The sequence below is a fragment of the Rhipicephalus microplus genome, chromosome 3 (genome assembly GCF_043290135.1).
Source record: "Rhipicephalus microplus isolate Deutch F79 chromosome 3, USDA_Rmic, whole genome shotgun sequence".
Classification (NCBI taxonomy): Eukaryota; Metazoa; Arthropoda; class Arachnida; order Ixodida; family Ixodidae; genus Rhipicephalus; species Rhipicephalus microplus.
In genome coordinates, this window is record NC_134702.1 from 178774737 (window position 1) to 178799341 (window position 24605).

General features: G+C 47.4%; 1 long non-coding RNA gene across 1 annotated transcript in view; it reads right to left on the reverse strand.

Moving 5' to 3' along the window:
• Positions 1 to 24605, reverse strand: part of LOC142804061 (uncharacterized) — a 59856-nt gene that overhangs the window by 17704 nt on the left and 17547 nt on the right. The window contains exon 3 of the long non-coding RNA XR_012894447.1: positions 20455 to 20680. This is a non-coding gene — a long non-coding RNA (uncharacterized LOC142804061). The remainder of the gene's footprint in view (positions 1 to 20454; positions 20681 to 24605) is intronic.

Genomic DNA, 24605 nt, shown 5'->3' on the forward strand with positions numbered 1-24605 from the left:
CGACATCGACAACCAGACTACTGGGCACCTGAGCCACGAATTTTCTCAGGTAAAACTGACGAAGACGTGGACGCTTGGCTAAAACACTTCGAGAGAGTGAGCCGCTACTACGAATGGGGCGCACCGGCGAAGCTCGTGAACGTAGTATTCTTCCTTGCCGGGACAGCCTTGCTCTGGTTCGAAAACCATGAACATGTCCTCCTCACTTGGGATATATTTGTTAAGGAACTGAAGGCCTGCTTTGGGGACACGAGTTCCATGAAAAAGAAAGCTGAGCAAACGCTGTCACGTAGGGCTCAGTTGCCCGGCGAGACGTGCACAACCTATATTGAAGAAGTGCTGAAGCTTTGCGGAATTGTCAACGCAAATATGTCTGACGAAGACAAAGTCGGTCATTTGTTGAAAGGCATCGCCGAGGACGTGTACAATTTTTTGATAACAAAAGAAAACTTGAACACTCCTTCGATTTTCAGGCAGCAGTGTCGCGCATTCGAGGCGTTGAAGACCCGAAGAATTTTACCCAAGTTCGGGCGCTTGGACAATGTTCCCACTGTCGCAAGTATGGACGTCGCCACCTGCGAAGACATTTCCTACCTTGTACGTCGGGTAGTTCGAGAAGAGCTCGTACGACTTCAAGCAGGTGACGTTCACCACCAATGCTCGTTCGCCGCGTGCCCCGAACCACCTCCCTACTGGATGCGAGAGCGTCATGTCGAAAACCGACCACGCACAGAAACTGCAGATTTTACCCCGCGGCTTCCGTTTTCCCCGACGGGTCGTGGCCACCACCGGAGGTCATCATCTCGACGTCCCGCTACGGACCCCCGACCGTCGTCAACCAGGCCTCTACCAGAAGATTACTATGCTTCATCACAAAATGTTCCTGCGGAGCACGACCCGTCTCCGCGTACTTCTGCCACCTCTGCTCCGGCTAACGTAAGTCGACAAGTCCCCGTTTGCTACACATGTGGTCTCCCAGGACATATTTCGCGCTTCTGTCCCAGACGGCCGCCTGCACCGCCACGTTTTTCGACGTATCCGGCTCGTATGTACGAAACGCCTGTGCCGCCACGTTTTTCGACGCACCCGCCTCGTATGCACGAAACCTGGACCTCTCACTCGGCCGACCACCGTCCTCGACAGCAATGGCTTAACGAATTTCGCAGCGAGTCCCCTGCCTCCGAGAGAAGCCTGACGCCGCCTCCGACACGGTCCCGCCGGTCGCCGTCTCCGCGTCGTCGGTCACCTTCCCCGCATCAGCTGGGAAACTAACTGGTGCGACCGATGGAGGTGCGGTCGCGGGACGGTCAGTTTCGCCAATTCCTCCTTCTGCTGTGATGTTGATGAACAAAGTGCGTGTGTGTATAGACGGTGTAGATACTCTTGCTCTTGTAGACACTGGTGCTGCTGTTTCGGTTATGAGCCTTCGTTTCAAACATCGTTTCTTGGGTCACAAAGTTATGTTCGCGTGGAATCGTAAAGAAACTTTTCGTGGAGTTGGAGGCGAAACGTTATGCCCTGTTGGTATTTGTTCAGTTGTACTCACGATTGGTGGACAAAATTTCCGAGTTGAATTCACCGTACTGGCTCGCGCAACTCATGACATCATTTTAGGGATAGACCTCCTTCATGAATGCGGCGCTACGCTTGACTGTGGAACTGGAGAGATTCTTCTACCAAGTACGTTGCCCGCTGCAATAGTTGACGATTTTCCGACTCTGCCCATCGATGCTCTTTCGTTGTCTGAAGATGTGACGATCCCTGGTCGGACAGCAGTGTTTGTACCCGTATGCTCTTCTCATGTCCGCTCAGGACCCTGCACTGGACTTGTGGAGCCTGATCATGCAAACGCCATTAAGAAGAATGTGCTGGTCCCACGGTCTGTCCTTACAGCCATCGACGGACATGCTTGCTTGTGGGCACTCAACGCAGCCTCAGAGCCTGTTGTTCTACCAGCCGGATTCAAACTGGGTACGTTCGAGGAGCAGGCCACAATTGACGTGAGAATGGTCTCAGAGTCTCCAGCTATCAGTCAGACTGCGCCCAACTACTCAGCCGAGATTAAACGTATGATCAACAAGTCGTTGCCTTCTTCCGAGCAGAATGTCCTTGAGGAGGTACTTACACGCTACGCGGGAGTCTTTGATTTCGCTCAAAACAAGCGTTGTTTCATGTTGCCCGAATCCCGTATGCACCACCGCATCAACACGGGAGATGCTACACCGATACGCCAGAAACCCTATCGCGTATCTCCGTCAGAGAGGCAAGTGATCGCCGATCAGGTCAACGACATGCTGCAGAAAGGCGTTATTCAAAAGTCAAGCAGTCCCTGGGCAGCTCCTGTTATATTGGTAAAAAAGAAAGACAACTCTTGGCGATTCTGTGTAGACTACCGCCGTCTCAACGCCGTCACAAAGAAAGACGTGTATCCGCTACCACGCATCGACGATGCTGTTGATTGTCTGCACTCGGCCGCATACTTTTCGTCTGTCGACCTAAGGTCTGGATACTGGCAAATACCAATGCATCCGTCTGACAAAGAGAAGACTGCTTTTGTAACGCCTGATGGATTATTTGAATTCAACGTTATGCCGTTTGGCTTATGCAATGCCCCAGCTACCTTCGAACGATTCATGGACTCCATCCTTCGCGGTCTCAAATGGGAGATATGTATGTGTTATCTCGATGATGTAATTATTTTTGGCAAGACATTCCACGAACACAACCATCGGCTTAGCGTTGTTCTAGACTGCGTCAAACAAGCTGGTCTCGTTTTAAACGCAAATAAGTGTCATTTTGGTGAGCGTCAAGCCCTTGTGCTTGGATATCTAGTTGACAAGGACGGTATACGACCAGACCCGCACAAAATCAGTGCTGTCCGAGACTTCAAGCAACCGACGTCTTTGAAGGATCTCCGTAGTTTTGTGGGCCTGTGTTCTTATTTTCGTCGGTTTATCAAAGACTTCGCCCAGCTTGCTCATCCCCTGACAGAGTTGCTCCGCACAAACACTCCATTTCGATGGACCATTGAGTGTGAGGCTGCTTTCGAGCAGCTGAAGTATTTGCTTACTTCCGGGCCCCTCTTGCGCCATTTCGACCCGGAGGCACTCACGGAACTGCATACAGATGCTAGTGGTATCGGAGTTGGTGCCGTGCTAGTTCAATATCACGATAGCCGGCAGCACGTCGTGGCGTATGCAAGTCGTACTTTGACTAAGGCGGAGAGGAATTATACGGTCACCGAACTGGAATGTCTTGCAGTTGTTTTCGCCGTCCAAAAGTTCAGACCTTATTTGTACGGCCGGCAGTTCAAGATCGTCACAGATCATCATTCGCTTTGTTGGCTTGTCGGACTACGTGACCCAGCTGGTCGGTTGGCTCGCTGGGCCTTACGGCTTCAAGAATATAATTATTCTGTGACCTACAAGAGCGGTCGATGTCACGCAGATGCCGACTGCTTATCTCGTCTTCCATCTCCAACTGTGGATGCTGATGATGATGATTTTGACAACTACCTGGCCGCAATCTCATCCAACTTCCCAAATTTGGATGTCTTTCGTCACGAACAACAGCGTGACCCTTCACTGAAACCAATGATTGATGTGGCTCGTAGCTCTAAACGCACCACGCCATTCGTGATTCATGACGCCCTACTATATCGCAAGAATTACTCCAGCCATGGTTCCACACTACTACTCGTCGTGCCAGAATGCCTGCGTCTTGCGGTATTCCAAGCCATGCACGATGACATCACGTCTGGGCACCTTGGATTTGCCCGAACGCTTCACCGTATCCGACAACGTTTTTACTGGCCTCGACTCTGGAAGACCACCAAGCACTACGTCGCAAGTTGTGATGTCTGCCAACGCCACAAACAACCTACCACACCATCGGCCGGCCCACTGCAGCCGGTTAAGCCACCGACATCACCATTCGAAAAAGTCGGCATAGATTTACTGGGCCCTTTCCCCAAGTCTACCACCGGCCGCCGCTGGATTATTGTGTGCGTAGATTACCTGACGCGGTATACCGAAACGATGGCGGTTGCTTCAGCCACATCATCTGATGTGTCATGGTTTCTTCTACACTCGATCATACTTCGTCACGGGGCCCCTCGAGTGGTGATAAGTGATCGCGGCCGTCAGTTTACCGCTGACGTTGTCGAAGAGTTGCTACGGCTTTGTGGGTGTCAGTATCGCCATTCCACGCCATACCACCCTCAGACCAACGGCCTCACTGAGCGCACCAATCGTACCATCATCAACATGCTTTCAATGTACGTCGCAGCGGATCACAAGAACTGGGATGCCGTACTACCTTTTGTTACATACGCCTTTAATACCGCGAAACACGAAGTCACAGGTTATACGCCTTTCTTTCTTCTCTATGCTCGTCATCCGCAAAGTTTCCTTGACACCATACTTCCATTTTCGACGAACGAAAACGCCAGTGTCGCGCAGACTTTGTGTCGCGCCGAAGAAGCTCGTCGACTTGCTCGGCTCCGAACTCTTTCCGCCCAAGCTCGCGCGAAAGACCGTTACGACGCAAAACACCCGCCCGTGACTTTCGCTACAGGTGATTTGGTCTGGCTGTGGACGCCTGTTCGAAAAAAGGGACTTTGCCAGAAGTTTCTTTCTAAGTACTCAGGACCGTTTGTAATTACTCAGTGCTTAAGTGACATCACTTACGCTGTCGCGAGAGTGACAGCTCAGAACCGGCGTTCGCGCAAGACGCAAATTGTGCACATTGCCCGATTGAAGCCCTACAACAATCGATCGCTTCTACTCGCTCGGTGAGCTTCGTCTTGCCCGGAGGGAAATGTAACGCGGACTGAAAGAGCGAGGAAGAAGAAGAGATCGGACGCGCTCGAGCGATGGTGATTTGGCAGTGACGGTAGAGCGCTGCCATTTTTCATTGTAAATAAACCCATCACATCCGTAACAATATATATATATATGATTCAAAAATGAAGTTTTGTGGGTCTGGTGCGTCTGGTGCATATATAATTAGGAATAAAGGAGCGCACTTATGAAAATTGGATACTTTTTTACTCTTTGTTGCGGCCGTGGCACGGCCTTCGTCAGGATGAACAGATATATGAGTATGTAGTCGCTATTATGGGCAGGCATGAACATGCGAGTAGAAAGCACGTGTGATCAGCATATGAGTGTCACAAAGTTTTTAAAACAGCCGTGACAACACTAAAAAAAGCATTAGAAAAAATGTAGTACAGTAGACGAGATCATGGGCATGTAAAAATGCATTTGTAACATTGACCATTGACGACGATCAGGCATGAAAAAAAGTGTGATAACTTTTAGGAAGTAAACAATGCGTTAGGGATGCTTCTTTAAATATTTCGCAAAAATGCGGACGACAGAGAATCATATAAAGGCATGGCGCTTTGCCTACGCATCCCTTAATGCATTCCTTAACACACTATTGAATTTATGGATCAAGAAAGATTCTCGAATTTCGTGATCATGGTGCGACTTGAAGCCTGATTCTAATAACGTCACCATAATGTTGTCAAAAGAATGGCCTGGTAGATGAAAATTCTTGGACATTGGGGGTGTGGCCAACTGTTTACGTGTGATTTGTGGTTATGGAAACGGATACGAAAGGATGTCTCGGTTTGACCGATGTATTGCATGTGGCAGATTAAGCATTCAAGTAAGTAAATGATGTTGCTGCTATCGCAGTTCAAGTCTCCTTTAATCTTAAGTGAAAAGTTAGATGCCATGCTTTTAGCAACAGTCGCAGTGGTCATGCGCACCCACTGACTAATCTGCTATGCCTGTGGTACTCCAGGACACGTGGCACGATATTTTCGCTGTCGCTTCCAACCACTCCACGACGCTACTCGGCCGTTACCGTATGACCCACAGCCCATGCACCTACCTGCTCCCTATCCCTCACCGCAGTATGGCTACACTAACCTTCCCAAGTCTCAATCACCTTAGCCCCCATCTCAGACTCACTCTCCCCGCTCCCAGTCTCCTCGCAGGGCGACCACCGTCCCCAATGCGCCCCCAACCTACTTCCTCCAACCGGGAAAACTGAACGCCGCAGTTCCAGAGGCACCAACTGCGCCGTCGTCGAAATGCCAGGGTCCTCGCATTTCACCTGCTAACGTCGTCGCCATATCTGTCGATAATGTTTCTACCTTTGCCCTCTTCGGCACAGGTGCTGCTGTTTCTATTATAGCTCCCCACCTCTGCCTCTCCCTACACAAAGTGACCACACGCTCTCTGGATTATCGCTTCGTATGGCTAGCGCACAACCAGTTCACCTCTCGACACCTGTACGGCCCGTATATTCATGCAAAGCTCCATGTACGTTGAGTTCATCATCCTTTCGGTGTGCTCGCATGACGTTATCCTCCGGTGGTACTTTCTGTCGCATCATCATGCCGTCATCGACGGCGCATGAGCTGAAGTTCAATTTTCGCACCTGCGTGACGAACCTTTGCGCGAAACTCTTGAGCGGCGCCAAAACTCGTCGTGCCTGAGGACACTGAAATTCCACCAGCCTCTCTTGCCGTTGCCCCTGTTTGCTGCGATGACCATAACGATACTACTGTGATGTTTACACCTTCCAACATTTCAATGAGCCGCAGAACCGTTTCCTTGCCTTTGGCTACACTTGACGTCAATGCTGGCCAAAGCCTTATTTTCGTCCATAGCCCCCTTTCTGCACCGCTTAAGCTACTTGCCAGCGAATGTCTCAGTTGAGTGCAGTACCTTGATTCTTTTTCCTTCCTTAAGATGCCAGACGAATCGTGCAATAGCGCATCGACCGAACTTCACGCCCTTTCCCCACTGGAGTGCTCATCGAATGACATCTCCTCAAGTTCCGTCGCCGACACCTTAAGTGCTCAAGAACAGGCGAGCTTCTTAATTTTCTCCAGCACTTCGCAAATTCATTCGACGTTTCTCAGCCGCAATTGGGTCGCACTTCCGCAGTGCACCACTACATTGACACTGGTTCCCACTAGCCCTTGCGTCAAAGACCGTAGCGTGTCTCTGCTGCAGAACGCCATGTCATCAACGACCAGGTCGAATAGATGCTACGCCGTCGCGTTATTCAACTATCGCACAGTCTTTGAGCATCTCCTGTTGTTCTAGTTCAAAAGAAGAATGAATCCATTCAATTTTGCGTCGACTACCGGCGATTAAACAAGGTGACATGGAAAAACGTCTATCCATTACCGCGCATTAACGACGCCCTTGACAACCTCCAAGGAGCCGAATTCTTCTCCTCCTTAGACTTGCGATCTGGATACTAGCAGGTTCCTACGACAAAAGCTGATCACCAGAAAACTGCGTTCATCACACCAGATGGCCTGTACGAATTTAACGCAATGCCTTTTGATCTTTGTAATGCTCCTGCCACGTTTGAACGACTCATGGACAACACACTGCGTGGACTGAAGTGGTGTGTGTCTATGCTACCTCGACGTTGTCGTTTTCTCTCCCGATTTCCTACACATCTGCTTCGGCTCCAACTGGTTCTGACGTGTTCAACCAATGCTGGGCTCCAACTGAACCTTAAAAAGTGCCGCTTCGATGCGTGAGAGCTGTCCATGTTAGGGTACATCGTGCCCAAGCATGGTGTTCTACTCGGCCCTGCAAAACTCCGAGCAGTCGCTGAGTTCCCGAAACCTACTACACTGAAAGAATTACACAGTTTCGTGGGACTATGCTCGTACTTCTGGCGCTTCATTCGAAATTTTGCGTCGATCATGTCACCACTGACTAACCTCCTACGCAGTGACGCGGACCTTTCATCCTCGTCTTCTGACTGCGACGTCGCGTTTGCCACGCTCCGTAGTGTGCTAACATCTCCTCCCATTCTTCGGCATTTCGACCCACCAGCTGCAACAGAAGTTCACACAGACGCTAGCAGAGTTGGTCTTGGCACTGTCCTCACCCAACGCAAGCCAGGCTACTCCGAATACGTCGTCGCTTATGCGAAACGAACGCTTACTAAAGCTGAGGCTAAGTACAGCGTCACTGAAAAGGAGTGCTTAGAGCTAGTGTGGGCGCTTCGCAAGTTCCGCCCTTATTTGTACGGTTGCCCATTCGACCTGGTAACGAACTACCATGCACTTTGTTGGCTCGCCACATTGAAAGATCCTTCTGGCCGTCTAGCTCAGTAGGCACTGCAAATCTAGGAGTACGACATTCGCGTCATCTATCGCGGTGGATGCAAGCATTATGATGCCGATGCCCTGTCCCGTTCGCCTTTACCTCCCGACTTGGCCTGCGGAACCACTGGTACCAACTCTGTCGCATCTATCAGCTTTGACTCCTTTACCAGTGAACAACACAAGGAGCCGTGGATCGCTTCTCTTCTTGACTGTCTCTCTGGATCGTCGACCACTGCGACATCTCGCTGCTCATTTCCCCATTCGTGATCGGCTGCTCCACCGACGCAACTACGCCACTAAAGGTCGTAAGTGGCTCTTGGTTGTCCCCCGCAGCTTGCAATCAGAAATATGCGCCTCCTTTTACAACGATCCCCAATGTGGCCATGCCGGAGTTTTCAAAACTTGCAAACGCATTCACCATCACTTCTACTGGCACAGAATGCATAATTTTGTTCGAAAATTCGTTATGGGCTGTCCTGACAGTCAACCCCTCAAATCACCACCTTTCCACTCGTCCGCTGCACTTCAACCGTTTCTGTGCCCTGCCAAACCTTTCGATCGGATCGGAATTGATCTCTATGGCCCTCTACCGACAACTTCAGATGAAAATCGGTGGATCATAGTCGCTGTGGACCATTTAACCCGCTACGCTGAGGCCACCGCCCTTCCAAGTGCCACTCACTGCACGGGACGTGGCATTCTTCGTCCATTATCGCTTCCTACAACGACATGGTGCACCTCAAGAACTAAGTGACCGAGGTCGAGCATTCCTATCAGAAGTCATCACGGCTCTGCTTTCTGAATGCCATGTTGTTCATCGCAAGACCACGGCATACTACCCGGAGACTAACGGGCTCACGGAAAGATTTACCCGCACCCTCAGCAATATGCTCGCGATGTATGTGACATCTGATCATACTAACTGGGATCGCATTCTTCCATTCGTCATGTTTGCATACAGCACCGCGGCACACTCTACCACTGGATTTTCACCTTTCCTCCTTCTTTATGGACGCAAACCTTCCCACACCATCGACACTCTCCTTCCATACCGTCCCGACGCATCCGAATGCCCATCTGTGTCTGAAGCTGCTTGAAAAGCGGAACAGTGCTGTGAACTCGCATACATTTTTACGCCACATGCCGAAGCTGCCCGAAAAGTGGAAGAGTGCCGTGAACTCGCACACATTTTTACATCACAAGAACAGCAGCGACGAAAGAAAACAACGCCAACTCTTCACGAAGCCACAGCTATTCCCCGGTATCCCTTGTATGACTGGCTGTTCCTTACTAAACCCCCGGCCTTTCCTCAAAACTCATCCCAAAGTACGAGGGCCCTTACCGCGTTTTGGAGCAAACCTCACCGGTGAATTTTCTCATTGAGCCACTTTCCCCATCTAACGACATGCGCCGGCGTGGACGTGACATCGTCCACGTCGCCCGCCTTAAGCCACAGCATAGCCCTATGCCTCCAGACTCTTAGGTCGCCAGGATGGCTCTTTTTCGGCGAAGGCAAATTGTGAAAAAGAAAACGCATCGCTGTCAAGCAACATCACCACCGGCATCTGCTTAACCGTTGTTGCTCTGTCCCGATAGTGTTTCGGTCCCAGAGCGTCCGTCGCAACACATGGCAATAAACCCCCTTTCAAAATATAAATATATATATATATATATATATATATATATATATAAGAGAAAGAGGTGTATACCTAAGGGCTCGTTTTTCCGTGTTTTGACACATTATTAATGAGATCTAACAGACAATAATGCAAAGGAATGTATAGGAGAAGTTATTAGAACAAATGGAATGTAAATAAGAAGAAAGAAAAGTGGGTGAAAGAATAACCAGCCGTGAGCATTGAAACGAACCTACGACCTTCGAATAAAGCGTTCGATGCTCTAACCACTGAGCTATCACAGCCGCCTTCCCTCCACCCACTTTTTTTGGATTTATATGTGAATTAAGAAGTTGGAGTGTCAGTCAGCGCCCTCTGTAGCCAAGCAGCAAGTGTGAAACACCCTTTTATGCGCATGTGTGGCGTCACGTAGCACGTGAACTTATTACGAGCGGGCAGCTGACAAATACTCCCTCGTGTACAACTTAATGACACCAAGTCTGTTAGTACGAGACCCTCGTTAATGAATAAGGAAAAGAGGTGTATACCTAAGGGCTCGTTTTTCCGTGTTTTGACACATTATTAATGAGATCTAACAAAAAATAATGCCACGAAATGTATAGGAGAAGTTATTAGAACAAATGAAATGTAAATAAGAAGAAAGAAAAGTGGGTGAAAGAAGAACCAGCCGTGAGCAGGAATATATATATATATATATATATATATATATATTGTCGCAACGTGCAAAGAACAGGGCACAAGGCTTCCTTTCGACGTTAACAGCAAGGCTCTATTCACATACAAAAACAAAGCGTAAGAGCAGACGCGCAACGTCGTCTTCCTCGAAAAACGCCCACCAAAGACTGCCGCTCGTGATGCTGGCTTCTTCGTCCTTTAGTGTTTACGGCTAATAACCGTGACATTAGCCTCCCTCTCAAGAAGGCATCGTTCCGATGCTTCATCATCATGGCGGAAGGGTTTGTAGTCACTGGCAGACCACGGGTTCATTTGGACAAATAAGGTTTCATCCGAACCACGTGCACAACTTCTGGTGCATGTCTTTGACGTCTTGAACAATGTGGACTGTCGGGAATCACCTCATAGTTAACATCACTGAGACGACCGAGGACTTTATACGGCCCAAAGTACCGTCTCAATAGTTTCTCCGAGAGGCCACGATGGCGAACTGGAGTCCAGATCCAAACTTTCTGTCTTGGTTCATAGGAGACAGGTCGGTGACAAAGATTATAGTGCCTTGTGTCATACTCCTGGTGACGACGAATACGTACGCGGGCAAGTTGGCGGGCTTCTTCAGCAAGCTGAGTTATGTAGTCTGCACTTGTGTCAACGCCATCACTTACATGCGGCAACATAGCGTCGAGCATGGTTGTGACGTCATGGCCATAGAGAAGATGGAATGGTGTCATGTGTGTTGTCTCTTGCTGTGCCATATTATAAGTGAAAGTGACATAAGGCAATATCTCGTCCCAGTTTTTATGTTCCACATCGACGTACATGCAAAGCATATCCGCAAATGTTTTGTTCAGCCGTTCCGTCAGACCATTTGTTTGTGGATGGTATGCCGTTGTGCACCGGTGAGATGTTCCACTTAGATTTAAAACTGTGCCTAATAGCTCGGCTGTGAATGCTTTTCCTCTGTCAGTTATTACTACAGATGGAGCGCTATGCCTCAGGACTATATTCTCAATGAAAAACTGGGCTGCTTCACTTGCTGTGCCCCGCTCCAAAGCCTTGGTTTCGGCGTAGCGAGTAAGATAGTCTGTGGCTACAATTATCCATTTGCGACCAGCAGCCGAAGGTGGAAATGGTCCTAGAAGATCCATTCCGACTTGGGCGATTGGAGTTTCCGGTACATCAATTGGATGGAGGAGCCCTGCTGGTTTGACGGATGGCACTTTCCTACGTTGGCACTCAAGACAAGTCCTTAAGAAGCACTCGAGAAGTAATACTTCTGTCTCACTCGGAACAGCGTTCGTGTGTGGCCCAAATGACCGGATGTTGGTTCGTCATGGCACGCCTCTAGTACTTTTTTCCTGAGTGGTGTTGGGACGACAAGTAAGTAGGTGTTGCCGCTCGAAGAAAAGTTCACCTTATAAAGGACCTCGTTGCGCAAACAAAATGATGCTACCTCTCTTGCGAAGATCTTTGGCATAGCAGATGTGCGTCCCTCTAAGAAATCAATAAGGGGTTGCAACTCGGGATCGTCGCGTTGCTGCTGTGCGATTGTAGACGTGTTGACTACACCAACAAACGCCGCATCGTCATCATTTTCAGCATTTGCGTCTTCTAATGGGGCGCGAAAAAGGCAATCGGCATCTGTATGTCGCTTTCCGGATTTATAAACTATAGTCATATCGAATTATTGAAGCTTGAGGCTCCAGCGCGCCAATCGTCCTGACGGGTCCTTTATGTTCGTCAACCAACAAAGCGAGTGGTGATCGCTGATGACTTTAAACGGCCGGCTGTACAAATATGAACGAAACTTCATGACCGCCCACACCACCGCAAGACACTCTTTTTCAGTGGTAGAGTAATTCTCCTCTGTACGGGAGAGAGTCCGACTTGCATAAGCAATTACTCGTTCAGTGCCATCTTGCCACTGAACGAGCACAGTGCCTAAGCCGACATTGCTGCCGTCGGTGTGAACCGCCAGCAATGTCGACGATGACGCTCCGACAGCGGTTCACACCGACGCCAGCAATGTCGGCGTCGGTGTGAACCGCTGTCGGAGCGTTATCGTCGAAGTGACCGAGAACTGGCGGGCTTTGAAGACGTTGTCGCAGCTCGTTGAATGCTTCCTGCTGTTCTTCACCCCACACAAACGTGATGTCTTTTCGGGTGAGTTGTGTTAGAGGTGATGCAATACGCGAAAAATTCTCAATGAAGCGTAGGTAATAGGCACACAGGCCTCAAAATCGACGCACTGCCTTCTTGTCTGATGACGTAGGAAAACTTGCAACAGCGGCTATTTTGTCTGGGTCAGGCCGTACACCTTCACTGCTGACAAGGTGTCCCAAGAAAAGGAGCTCTTCGAAGCCAAAGTGACATTTTTCTGGCTTGAGTAATAGTCCAACCGATTGTATCGCTTGAAATACCGTGTGTAGTCGCTTCAAGTGCTCGTCAAATGTGGCTGAGCATACAATTACATCGTCCAAATATACGAGGCAGGTTTGCCACTTTAGACCTGACAGGACTGTGTCCATGAGCCGCTGAAACGTTGCCGGTGCTGAGCACAAGCCGAACGGGAGAACTTTAAACTCATAAAGACCATCGTGTGTCACGAATGCTGTTTTTTCTCGAACTCTTTCGTCAACTTCTATTTGCCAATATCCGCTTCGTAAATCCATCGAAGAGAAATACCGGGCATGGCGTAGTTGATCGAAGAATCGTCTATACGAGGCAGCGGGTAAACGTCCTTTTTCGTAACCTGATTAAGCTTGCGGTAATCAACGCAGAAACGTAAGGTGCCATCTTTTTTCTTCACCAATACTACCGGTGATGCCCAAGGACTTTTTGACGGCTGAATAACGTCATCCTGAAGCATCTTTCGCACCTAACCTTCTATGGCCTCACGTTCCCGCGGAGCTACTCGGTATAGGTTCTGCCGTATGGGTCTGGCCGTTTCATCCATAATTATGCGATGTTTCGTCAACGGCATTTGGCGAACTCTGGACGTCGAAGAAAAACAGTCCTGAAACTCATAAATACGCTTCAGAAGGCTTTGCTTCTGCGGGGGCAGTAAACTTGGGCCAACGTCGACGGATAGAGGGGCTGACCCGGTGACATCGGCTTTCTCCACAGTCAAGCAGCCTGCAACCTCAATGAGCTCCTCGACGTACGCGACTGCCATACCTCTTGCAAGATGTCGTCTCTCAGTACTGAAGTTCGTAACCATAACGTGCGTGTGTGCGCATCATAACGTGCGTATGTGCGCAATCGAAGCTTACGACGGCTCTTGCAACAGATAGGCCATGACTGAATAGCAATGCTGGAATTTGTTCAGTGATGTGGTCGAAGTTGCTTTGGTGGTCCCATGTTACAGCTACGAGAGTACTTGAACGGGGTGGAAGGGTCACGCGATCTTCGAAGACGCGCAGATGTTTACGCCGCTGGTCATTACATCCCATATCTGAAACTTGATCTGGAGCCATCAAAAATGTAACTGACCTGTCTGAAATGTCTACGACGGCGCCTTATTCACAAAGGAAGTCCATCCCCAAGATCAGGTCTTTGCAGCACTCAGACATAATCACGAACGTGGCAACGAAAGCTGAATCACCGATACTAATTCTGGCAGTGCACTTTCCAGTCGGCGTCACCATTTGGCCCCCCGCGGTTCGTTAGGCCCCGTCCATGACGTTTCAACTTTTTTAAGCCAATCGGCAAGCTTTCTGCTCATGATAGAGAAATCTGCACCAGTGTCTACTAGCGCTGTCACAGGGCGTCTGTCAATGTAAACAGCTAGGTCGGCGCTTACGATTTCCTGCAGGGTCGGCGGCGTTGCATCGTTCGTCATATCGTACTGATACTGGAGGTATTGCAGCATCTCGACGAGTGGCAGCCTTCCCTCCAAAGGTCGCAGCTGTTAGTTTCCCTGATGAGGGCTTGGGGACCTGCCCCGTACAGCTTCGGCGTAACTACGACGGTTCGGTGAAGAGCTCGGCGAGGGTGACGGTGAGTGGGATCGACAATACGAAGCGGATCGCTGTCCTTGCGGGTGCGCGCTGTCACGTCGGGTGTCGAAATGAGGCCGTGAAAAACTCGGCGCATAAGTCGGGTATCTTTGTTCACGATATGGACAGATGCGGTAAACATGTCCAGCTTCTCCGCAATTGAAACACAGTGGACGGCGGTCGACGGTGCGCAACAGATCCATCTTGCGAACGAATGGTCGACTGGTAGGCATCCTCGGCGACCAAGTTGCAGGTGTCGGCGGAGGGTAGAAAGGCGGGTAAAATGGAGTTTCAGTAGGTGCGTTATATTGCGGAGTCGTCGTTGGTGGTGGCGGCGGCGGTGGTGGGTTGTAGACTGGTGCCGTCGGCGCGTTGTAAGAATGAGCCAGTGCAGACGAGTTGTGCGGCACTGGCGATGGACGACGGGTGGCTGCCGCATAGTTAATAGATCGCTGGGCTGGTAGTGATTCGGGCTGCGAAAATGCTTGCCTGATTTCCTGCCGCACAACTTCTCCAACTGAAGCCATCGCCCGTTCTTGCGGAGTCACAAGCAAGCTGCGGATCTCTTCACGAACAGCCTCGCGAATAAGCTCACGCAGAGAACTGTCACTGCTGGCCGTCAGAGCAGAGACGCTGATTGAGGCACCGTTTGGTCGGTCGGCAAAAAGTTGTTCTGTAACCTCGCATCAAATGACGGATTTTCTTGGCTTCAGGCATATCAGGGCCAGCCCGTCCAAATAGGCGCGTCATGTCCTCCACAAACATGGCGACACTCTCATTCGGTTTCTGGACCCGAGACTCGATGAGTTACGAAGCAAAGTCACGGCGGTCGTTGTTTGCGAAGGTGCTGATAATTTGCTGCCGAAATTCATCCCATGAAGACAGCGTTGCCTCGTGGTTCTCATACCACGTACGAGCGCTGTCGGCTAAAGCAAAGTAGGCGCGTGAAAGCTTTAGCTCGGTGGTCCAGCGGTTTGCCTTAGCGACTCGCTCATACTGGGCTAACCAGTCCTCGACGTCTTCATACGCCTCACCATGGAATGTCTCCGGAATCTGAGGCTGCTCAAAAGTCAGCTGGGAAGCACCTGCAGTTGCCATTTCTCCAGGCAGAGTGTTTTGCTGGGAAAGTTCCAGGGGAATCACCTCAGGACTAAGGCCTCGCTGTCGGTGACTGTAGCGGTAGACAAGTGTATCCACTGAAGGAATGGGTTCCGGTGTTGGACATGAAGTGCCGGACCGCGGAGGAGGCCCGAGCATCAGTCGTAGGAGCCCAGCACCTCCACCAGTGTCGCAACGTGCAAAGAACAGGACACAAGGCTTCTTTTCGACGTTAGCAGCAAGGCTCTATTCACATACAAAAACAAAGCGCAAAAGCAGACGCGCAACGTCGTCTTCCTCGAAAAACGCCAGAGACTGCCGCTCAAGATGCTGGCTTCTTCGCCCTTCTGTGTTTACGGCTAATAACCGCGACAATATATTTCCGAAGCATAACGCAAAATCTGCATACATCGCTAAATTGACTTCTTGAAAGAGTCAGTTTTTTTTTTTTGGTGGAGGGGGGAAACTGCAGGGGCAGAGAGCTGCATCGCAACACCTATACGACGATTCCGTTTGCTCAAAGGATCAAACACAATGGCAATTAGTTCTTTTCTTTAGTTATGCACTTATTCATTCACAGGAGTAAATGCTAAGGGAATAAAGCCTACCAACTCGTCGATATATTTATCTGTCTATGGAAGTTATGAAAGACTCATATAGAAGCGGTAAGGAAAACAATGTCGTTTAAAAGATACCATGATATGCGAAAGATGGTGCTTACTATTATAAATATAAAACTCTCCACACCACCACACCGGCTGTTGTTAGAGAACAACCAATGCGATCAACGCAGTCCGAAGGCATTTAACCGCTAATTACACTATTCCATGACCGTCATCATGTGAGGCACAGTGTGAAGCATGTTAAGTAAACACAGTAGTAGACCAAGCGAAACATGTGTCTGACATCATTAAGAAGCACAAACATGTAACCAATAATTGTGAAAGGCTTCAGTGCAATGTCGGGTTCAACCCACTGCTGAACACCGGGACCACACAGCTTTCGCTGGTTAACCAATAGTACAGAGTGGTGACTTTTTTCTTGCTCCTGTTGCTTGCTGAAGCTCATACATATTCGTACTATAACCTTGATGAAAATCGGGCGGCACGGTCATTAAACTATGGAGGGAATGATGGAAAGTACACAGTAGGGATCGAATTGCGTTAGTTAGCGAACTGCCTACGGGTGTTTCAATTTGGTTTTGCGTGCAGCAGCTACACCTGGCCTACGGTTTTCACAGGCATGCGTATATATGTGTGTCGGAAAGCGGGGCAAGGAACAGTATCTTCTTGAAAGTGGCGGGAGTATGCTAGCTTTCCTGGTTTAGGCAACGTTGATATTTACGATCGGTATTTCATAGTTTTGGCAAGGTGTCATTCACGTACCGATCCCCATTAATATATAATCCGAAATTGATGAAGGGAGCTCCATAGATTTCACTTTGTTGTCTGTATAATTACGTCTTCCCTAGACGTACTCAACGTGGCTGCAAAACAACAACGAAGCTACGTGAACGCCTCTCAATGATCCGCTGCACCTCCTGGTGTTAAAAAGATCTCTTCTACTCTGCACTGAATAGTCTTTACAGTGGAGTGAGAGATCCGTTGTATATGAACCACTGCTTTCAGGATATTTCTGCCCATGAGAGGACGTGCCTGCCGTTGGTATAAAAAAAAAATGTGCTTATTATTTACTTTTTTATACAATATTTTTATTTCCATAAATTGATTATGCATATTCCGAGTTTAAAATGCATGTTTATTCTCAACATTACAAAAAATTTTTCATTAGTTTCTAGTGCCAAATCTCGAGAAGAATTCCCAGCAGTGTAGTTAGATTGAATTGCTCCCGGTTTTGGGTCGATGTCGAGGTCACGCAGAGTTCCTGCAATCAGCTTTATATTTGGGATAATGAAGTAAGCCTTTATGGTGCGGCGGCGGCGTGTCCGCCCTGAAAATTTCGGCCGCTGCGCCAAGCGCATGAGGAAACCAGGCAGCAGCGGTGGCGCACAGCTCCATCTAAGCTAATTTATTTTCTGTTATGTTTTTTGCAACCCCACTTTCATTTTTTTTTTCTAATTTTATTTTACCAGTAAAGCAGAACTGTTGTTTTTAAGTTTTGTTGTACTAAAAATTATTTGACAAGAACTAAATTATTTTACCAGAAATTAGTAGACTTGAAAATATATTAGTTTGGTACTAGAAATTATTTTGCTGTACTTGTCATTGTTTGTTTTTTATGCTATTCTACACTGTTCCTACTTCTATGTACCAACTTTGTTTTTGATATTCTAAATTGTTCTTCGTAGTGAACCCCTTACACAATGCCTCTGCGAGGCCTGTAAGGTAGTTGTAAATAAATAAATAAATAAACAAATAAATGCAGTGTCTCTCATTCATTAGAAGTTTCGGCCACTTATAAGCTCACTTTTCAGTAATTATTGACATCTTCCAAAGTCAAATAAACATGCTTTTGAAAAGCATTGCAACAACTTATATGCAAAACTATTTCTATCAGCACAGACCGACATGTTAAAGCAATAGTATATGCATTATTAAATAGCTTGTCTGAATGAGCACTTTGCAAGCCAAGCACAATTTATTCACGCTGATGATCGAAATTTAAATGTCACAATGAAATACATTATCTTCTCCCCAATTTCAATCAACTAACTCTGAAAAGTGAATATAACCAATCCAATGCGGCAATTCTGACATGGTCAGGTCACCAAAACATTCTCAATTTCAAAACGAATTAGGGTGCAACGTATGCATAAAATGATAAATGGATCTTATGAAAAGGCTGTTGCAATGCCCTTTTAGCAATATAAAAAGCACGCAGCTTTTTGGTTGCTAAGTAAACAAAATGTAAGCATATCCATGAGAACACAGATTACTGTTAAGGCGAGCAAAACAACACAATGCACCCAAACAATTTTATCCTTGGCCCATAACAGTCTTAAGCATTGTAATGTAGATTTTCATGGTGCATTGGCCAAACTTGGCCAAAGAGCGCCATGAAGGATGAAGAAAAAGTAAATATATTTTGTTATATATCTCAGTGCTTAAAGACCAACTCCGGCGATTTTTCGAGGTGAGCGGATCTCAATGAAATTCACCGAATATGTTCATTTGCACGTTTGTGTCATTCATGCCAAATCACAGGCTTAAAGGTTTTGCAGATTCCTTTCAAATGAATTCTATAGCGTGTTCCGTACTCTTACCCTCCTTGTCAAGAGTTAATGGCAACATTCTGTGTGTGACATTGATTTTCAAAGTAGAAGTGACAGAATTGATGTGCCACTTCAGCGTCTGCTTGTCCTCCATGAATGGTGTTGGTTTAGCCGCGCTTCCTTGGTTGAGGGTGTGATAAACTTTTTCTGTTGGTGGACGTGCGATAGCTGGCAAGTGGTGTGTTGTGAACCTCAAGAGATTCACTATATATTCACTATAAAAGCATAAGCATAAGCATGACAACTAGGGCTGCTCTTCGCAGCTGGGTTACTGTCTGCAGGAAGCCATAACCTCTCCTACACAATGCAAGCTTGTCCTATTGCTCTTTTTCTAGGACTGTAGGAAATCAGATGCATTCTCGGTGCTCTCAGATGCATTCTCGGTGCTCTATTTCTGCTAACAATGTGGCACTCAAGAATATGAAAGATAGGTTCCCCGGAAAAAAAAATAGGAAACTAGCAATCTCATATGCCAGCAGGTCAGTGCATATATCCTCACAGTGTACCACAATAACTTGTTGTACCAAAACATTTACTGTGCCGCTTAACTTGTCGACACCGAAATGTACTGCAAAAAGGTCTCCCATCTTTTCTAGAAGTGCGGAGACTGCTAGATCAATAATCTGATTTTTGCCTGATTGTGGCAATGCTTTGCGAGTAATCATCCTGATAGAACAAAGACAAGATGGCGACCGCCAACGAACGCATCAGTGTCACTTATAGCTGACAAGCCTACCGCCTCCAGCTACCTGTTTTGGCCATCACATGGTGTAGCACTACCTCAAGACTACTGCTTTCTTTTGACAGTCGACAACCTGTGTGTCAAAGTGCACGTCACTTTTCACAAACGACGCTGCTTCCTATTGCGGAGTTCAGCGTCACAGATTGCCGATACCCAGAAAACTTGCTGCATGTAGTAAGGAGCTTTAAGAATAGCACATGCAAAGCTTTGCGCTAGCATTTGTCACCACTGCATCATGCACTATCGTCTCGGGTACACAAGAAAACACGAAGTTCTAGAATGGCTTATACAAAGATAACGTTTGTTCAAAGCAGAAAACAGACTGCCCAAGGTTTCCTACTTTATCACCGGTTGAAAAACAACCCCAACCAACGAACTACAACATGCCTGGCAACCCTGCTCCTAATGAAAAAATGGATTTAGACCTCTGATATACTATTGATGTAATCCCCATCGTCTACCTCATCTTCCAGGCCACTGGGTCGCTTCCCACCTTGCTGTCATGTGTGGACTTTCACACATTCAACAGCAATGCGTTATATATAAACACACACACCCACGCTCTCACACATGTACTCCAAACACTGATACACCGCTGATGCATTACAAACTGCTCCTATCTGAGAACCTAATCAGTCTATTGTTTGGACTCACATGCCACACTCATTAGGTTTCCCCTTAGTATTTTTTTTTAACAAACTGGTTCTTTTCAAAAAATACTTCGGAATATTCCCCCTGTTCACTTACGCCACATTGGCTGAGCCCGTTGTACCTCTTGGTGGTGCAGGCGACCACGATTTTCTTTTTAGTTATTTTCACGTATATGGTGACAAAAAAGTGTGCACACACACACATACTCAATCCTTTGCTGTTACAGCAGAACACTTACTTTTTTTAAAAATCCTACGGCAAATGCATACCTGAAGAAACATCCTGAGGCTCTGTTTGCGTAGCACATGTTGACAGAATTTTCTTTTCATTCGCCTGTGACGCTTCGTCGTGGGTTGGCAGCCGCACTTGAACAGATTTATCTGTGATATGACCCGGCTCACACGCTGGCTGCGGTGATGTTTCCATAACTTGTCCTGACTCACAAGTTGGATTCAGTGCTGCCACCTGCTGTACTGATTCTGCTGCAGTGTCATCCTGAAATAAATCAGCTTTTGTTGTTGCAAGCGATAACGTCAAGCGTTATTGCCGAGAAAAGAAAATCGGAGGGCTGCTGTCTGCAGCCCTCGAAGAATCTGCAACAGTGTATAAAAAGATAGGTAGCAGACATGTGCACCGCAAAATGATTACTTATGGCAACTCTTAACATAAATACCTTTCATACGTGTTTGAAATTTTACAGTGACACCACCAATACTATTCCCTGATTGCCTGTTCTTACGGTTCTATCTCACTGTTCTGAGCTTTACCTTTTAATAATTGCCATCAATGTCACTCAAACAAGTCAATCTTTTTATTTACTTAATTGCACAGCTTGATTTAGAACTTGTGATAGAGTAATAGTGGATACTATAAGACATTTATGTGGTTCCACTTCATTGAAATTTAACAACTGGACTATTGCAGACTGGCTTCTGCAGAGCTGGAAATCATTGACAAAATCGTAGTGAACAGGAGGCAGAAGAACTTGGGCGTCTGCTGCTGTGCGCCTGATCTGCACTGGTATTTAGCCAGCGCTACATCGACCGTGCCTTCCATCAGTGTCTTCCAAGAAATCGTCACACGACGACCTTTGTCTTTGTCAGACCTTTGTCTTTACCCATACCTTACAAGTGACGGCAGTTTCTGCTTTTCGTCCATCATAATCGAACCCACAAAGTTCAAATCTCAGTGACCACGCCGTGTTTATGTTCATGCGACCAATGTTTTGGCATAGTTTGTGTGTTTTAATAGTCGGGCTAGTGCTTATGATGAAGGAGAATTGTTCAGGATGTTATGCAGTCTGCAGCAAAGCAGTGTCGACTGGGAACTCGGATCCATCGTGTGCAGTGTTTGAGCCCGTAGTATCACTTGTAATGGCTAAACAACTTCGCACAAGATGGAAATATAACTTGCCTGTAATGAAGTGACGCCGGCACACACAAACCTTGTTCAACGTCTTCAGGATTTTGCTCTTAATGCGGGCATAAGCCATGTACTCTGCTTCTCGCACAGTTATTTCGTGCGAATGCAAGTATTTGTAATCACCTTTGACAAACGGTACATGCCCGCGTCTGGTATTTTTTTAAATGATTTATAGCACAGCTACTTCTTGTGTGGCATTCAAGTATTACACATATGCCATAGCAACGGGCAGCATTGTTAGGAAATACAAGATCCGCAGAGATAGACTCGGTGTTGTCTGCTCAGTGATGGCACATGCCGAGATAGTATTGCAGGGTTTCATGGGTGACATACTTGCAAGTAATGTACACCTTTTTTATTTTATATGCTTAAGCATTCATACGCCAAATGAAGGAGAGTGCTGTGCATCTCTCCGTCACACAAGAAGATCACTGCTATAAAGAAACGTGAATAAAATGAACTTTCACTCTGGTGCTCGATTTTGAACCATGGCCTTGCACTAAATGTATATTATCCACATGAATGCACTGTACCCGCAGTGAAAAAAGCGAATGTAGATAACCCTTGCTATAAATTCAATTTGTATGCTTTGAAGTCCCGAAATCACGATAATTATGAGAGACATCGTAGTGGACAGCTCTGGACATGGTGACCGCCTGATGTTCTTTATTGTGCACCTAAATTTAAGCACACAGGCCTTGAGCGTCTTCGCCTTCACCAAGAACGCTGCTCATACTATAAAGGCTTCGCTGAATTATGTGGAAATCGAATAAAAGCGTTCTTCTGAACATCATGTCAGGCAGAAAGAAAGGACCGTACATATCAGAAAAATCATATTTTCAAACAGCCCTTTGCCAAAAATTCATCTCGATGCTTGCTGTATGCACTTTCTACGAGGCCGTATGAAGGACTTTGCAAGTCAAATGCGATGGTAAATTTTATTCTGTAGCCTAATTTGACTGCATACAGCTAAACCTAGCAACATTAGTTGAAGAGCCTGCCAAATATACACTATAGCCGAGTGCTTTAAGATGAAAGGCGTCAATCTATTATCTACTTTGTGCGCTGATATGACGGCCCCCCTGCTCGGCTCCCCTGGTGACTAGAGCTGAAAAAGAGGACTGCATACATCCGAAATCACCCTAGGATCTCGTGCATTTTCGACAAACTTCATGGTTCGATTGCATAAAAGCAAGCTAATGCCATCCCTCTACAACACGCCACACCGATACAAAACTGACGAGAGAATAACGCTGAATTCAACTTCAAATAGCAACACGTCTCAGAACCTGTAGGACAATAGGGTGATGGAAATGGAGGTGGGAACATAAGAAAGTCGAATCCATTGCCAAGGATGTGGCGAGTGGCTTCAAAATGGATGTTCAATCCAGTTTTTCCTAGGAAGTGAAGAACCGCGCTGGAAACCTGGATGTAACAGTGGGCCTGAAACAAAAGGTTCCTTTGTGTAGCCACAAACAGACCTTGGCGGCAGAGCAGGGCCATCAAGGCAACAAGCTGAGCGTTGAAGTCGCTCGAATGTTGCATATGTCTTGCACGCTGTGGCCGCATGTGAGGAGGCTCTGCGAACTGCATAACGCCAAGCTGCAGGCCTGGAGCAGCCAATACGTAGAAGTGGCTGGGGAACTACTCCCAATCGGGGGAGTCTTGTCAGGAATGAGGTCGATGGTTCTTGCCGGGCTCCCCGCTTGTCAAGGTAGCAACTTAGCAATAGTCACCTTACGGTAACCCTGGAAGAGTTCAAGGCAACCACAACATGGCACACAGCAAAGGTTGTGTGATGCACTTCTTTTGCGAGTGTGTCCGCCTCCTCACTTCTCTGGACTCCCGTTTGAGGTGAGAGCCAATTCAGCGAAACATCGACATCACTGGCAATGATGCTTGGTGGAGATATATTGGGCTCCAAAACTTGCCTGCTTCGGTTTTGCCACGATCAGCAGCTCGGCTCCTGAGACACATGCAACAGCCGCAAGGTACCTTGGAGGGTCTACTGTCAGAAGTTTCACGATTAGGTGGAGACCGGCCGTCCTTGTGGCGGCAAAGAGGGGGGGGAGAGTCTAGCACTGTATGACGCTGTCCCATGGGGCGTGAGCAATACGTGTACCTGTACTGGTATTTGCACACGATCATCTGTCAGTTAGCCAGTGGTTGGATTGTGGTCAGAGTAAGGCTGCCCTACTAGCACTGGAGTATGGACGTGTAGCAGTCGAGGTGGTAAAGGGTGACTTCGGATGGTGAAGTTGTGAAGCATGCAATGCAAAGAGCTGAGCAACCCCTGCGAAGGCTCTCTTCGCCTCATGAACAGTCAGACGGTCGTGTATACCGATACACAACTATGAGACTCCGATACAAGCAGACAGTGATATTACTGCAACTAAAGGTTTACTGATTAAAATTGGCAGATCATGATGAAACTTCCTGCGAAATTAAAGCATGACACGACAAAATCGAGACAGCTTGTGCTAGTATCGATGACACGCAGAATGAATTAGGTAAACTGAATTAGGCATGTACCGAAAATACAGCACATATAAATGAACTGCTTACCTGGATAAATGTGACTTAAAATAAATCAACATGAAATAATTTAGTTTTCTATGGCACAGAACATAAAACCTAAAGAACCATGGCTTGATACAAAAAAAGAAAAATTAGCATCAAACATAGTAAACAAATCTTAGACATAGAGGTACAACTGCGCGATATTGAATGTGCACATCGCATAGAGTCTCACCAAACTGAGAAATGCAAGCCTATAGTTGTGAGATTCGCTCACTTTAAAGATAAAGAGGGCATCTTATCCCGCAGGGTGGAAGATATAGGCTACGCCGTCACGCAAGATCTCTCCCCCCAGCATCAGCCCTGCCCACAAATGCCTCACCAAGTTTTTAAGGGCCTGAAACTTGCGATACAGGTTATGTCAAGAGAAGCTAATCACGGATGAAAGAGCCTATTATGTATTACGAATTCACTTCAAATG